Here is a 2500-nt window from a genome sequence, read left to right on the forward strand (position 1 = left end):
TTCGAATGAGCCAAGAAAGAGCGGTGCGGGGCCGGTCGGAGCGCACCCTTTTCTCGGTGGCTGGCGGGCGAGAGAGTGCTGCGTCGCCGGCATCGGCGTCGAAAGAAGCCGAGCCGAAAAAAGTTAAAGTACAAACGTGCAAGCATACTAACCTAACCCTAGGTAAGGCATGTCAGAGCGAAAGACAGTAATTTCGAATGAGCCAAGAAAGAGCGGTGCGGGGCCGGTCGGAGCGCACCCTTTTCTCGGTGGCTGGCGGGCGAGAGAGTGCTGCGTCGCCGGCATCGGCGTCGAAAGAAGCCGAGCCGAAAAAAGTTAAAGTACAAACGTGCAAGCATACTAACCTAACCCTAGGTAAGGCATGTCAGAGCGAAAGACAGTAATTTCGAATGAGCCAAGAAAGAGCGGTGCGGGGCCGGTCGGAGCGCACCCTTTTCTCGGTGGCTGGCGGGCGAGAGAGTGCTGCGTCGCCGGCATCGGCGTCGAAAGAAGCCGAGCCGAAAAAAGTTAAAGTACAAACGTGCAAGCATACTAACCTAACCCTAGGTAAGGCATGTCAGAGCGAAAGACAGTAATTTCGAATGAGCCAAGAAAGAGCGGTGCGGGGCCGGTCGGAGCGCACCCTTTTCTCGGTGGCTGGCGGGCGAGAGAGTGATGCGTCGCCGGCATCGGCGTCGAAAGAAGCCGAGCCGAAAAAAGTTAAAGTACAAACGTGCAAGCATACTAACCTAACCCTAGGTAAGGCATGTCAGAGCGAAAGACAGTAATTTCGAATGAGCCAAGAAAGAGCGGTGCGGGGCCGGTCGGAGCGCACCCTTTTCTCGGTGGCTGGCGGGCGAGAGAGTGCTGCGTCGCCGGCATCGGCGTCGAAAGAAGCCGAGCCGAAAAAAGTTAAAGTACAAACGTGCAAGCATACTAACCTAACCCTAGGTAAGGCATGTCAGAGCGAAAGACAGTAATTTCGAATGAGCCAAGAAAGAGCGGTGCGGGGCCGGTCGGAGCGCACCCTTTTCTCGGTGGCTGGCGGGCGAGAGAGTGCTGCGTCGCCGGCATCGGCGTCGAAAGAAGCCGAGCCGAAAAAAGTTAAAGTACAAACGTGCAAGCATACTAACCTAACCCTAGGTAAGGCATGTCAGAGCGAAAGACAGTAATTTCGAATGAGCCAAGAAAGAGCGGTGCGGGGCCGGTCGGAGCGCACCCTTTTCTCGGTGGCTGGCGGGCGAGAGAGTGCTGCGTCGCCGGCATCGGCGTCGAAAGAAGCCGAGCCGAAAAAAGTTAAAGTACAAACGTGCAAGCATACTAACCTAACCCTAGGTAAGGCATGTCAGAGCGAAAGACAGTAATTTCGAATGAGCCAAGAAAGAGCGGTGCGGGGCCGGTCGGAGCGCACCCTTTTCTCGGTGGCTGGCGGGCGAGAGAGTGCTGCGTCGCCGGCATCGGCGTCGAAAGAAGCCGAGCCGAAAAAAGTTAAAGTACAAACGTGCAAGCATACTAACCTAACCCTAGGTAAGGCATGTCAGAGCGAAAGACAGTAATTTCGAATGAGCCAAGAAAGAGCGGTGCGGGGCCGGTCGGAGCGCACCCTTTTCTCGGTGGCTGGCGGGCGAGAGAGTGCTGCGTCGCCGGCATCGGCGTCGAAAGAAGCCGAGCCGAAAAAAGTTAAAGTACAAACGTGCAAGCATACTAACCTAACCCTAGGTAAGGCATGTCAGAGCGAAAGACAGTAATTTCGAATGAGCCAAGAAAGAGCGGTGCGGGGCCGGTCGGAGCGCACCCTTTTCTCGGTGGCTGGCGGGCGAGAGAGTGCTGCGTCGCCGGCATCGGCGTCGAAAGAAGCCGAGCCGAAAAAAGTTAAAGTACAAACGTGCAAGCATACTAACCTAACCCTAGGTAAGGCATGTCAGAGCGAAAGACAGTAATTTCGAATGAGCCAAGAAAGAGCGGTGCGGGGCCGGTCGGAGCGCACCCTTTTCTCGGTGGCTGGCGGGCGAGAGAGTGATGCTTCGCCGGCATCGGCGTCGAAAGAAGCCGAGCCGAAAAAAGTTAAAGTACAAACGTGCAAGCATACTAACCTAACCCTAGGTAAGGCATGTCAGAGCGAAAGACAGTAATTTCGAATGAGCCAAGAAAGAGCGGTGCGGGGCCGGTCGGAGCGCACCCTTTTCTCGGTGGCTGGCGGGCGAGAGAGTGCTGCGTCGCCGGCATCGGCGTCGAAAGAAGCCGAGCCAAAAAAAGTTAAAGTACAAACGCGATGCTAATGAGCGAGCCGTTGTCTCGACTAATATGTAGGGGGCGTTCGATCGAGCGTCTGGCTTGAGCGCTTGTCGGCCTAGCAGAACGGTCGCATTGTTATGCCCGGGTTTTAGGCACCGCTGCAGGCGGCCGGCAGAGCTCTTGTTTGTGCGAAACTGAATGGATCGAGCCCGAGAGAGGGCGAGCAAAGAAAAAACGCAAATCGCTCCGCCTGGCACTGCCGGCGAGAGCGTGGACGTCGCGGCCA

The sequence above is a fragment of the Styela clava genome, unplaced genomic scaffold (genome assembly GCF_964204865.1).
Source record: "Styela clava unplaced genomic scaffold, kaStyClav1.hap1.2 HAP1_SCAFFOLD_30, whole genome shotgun sequence".
NCBI lineage: Eukaryota > Metazoa > Chordata > Ascidiacea > Stolidobranchia > Styelidae > Styela > Styela clava.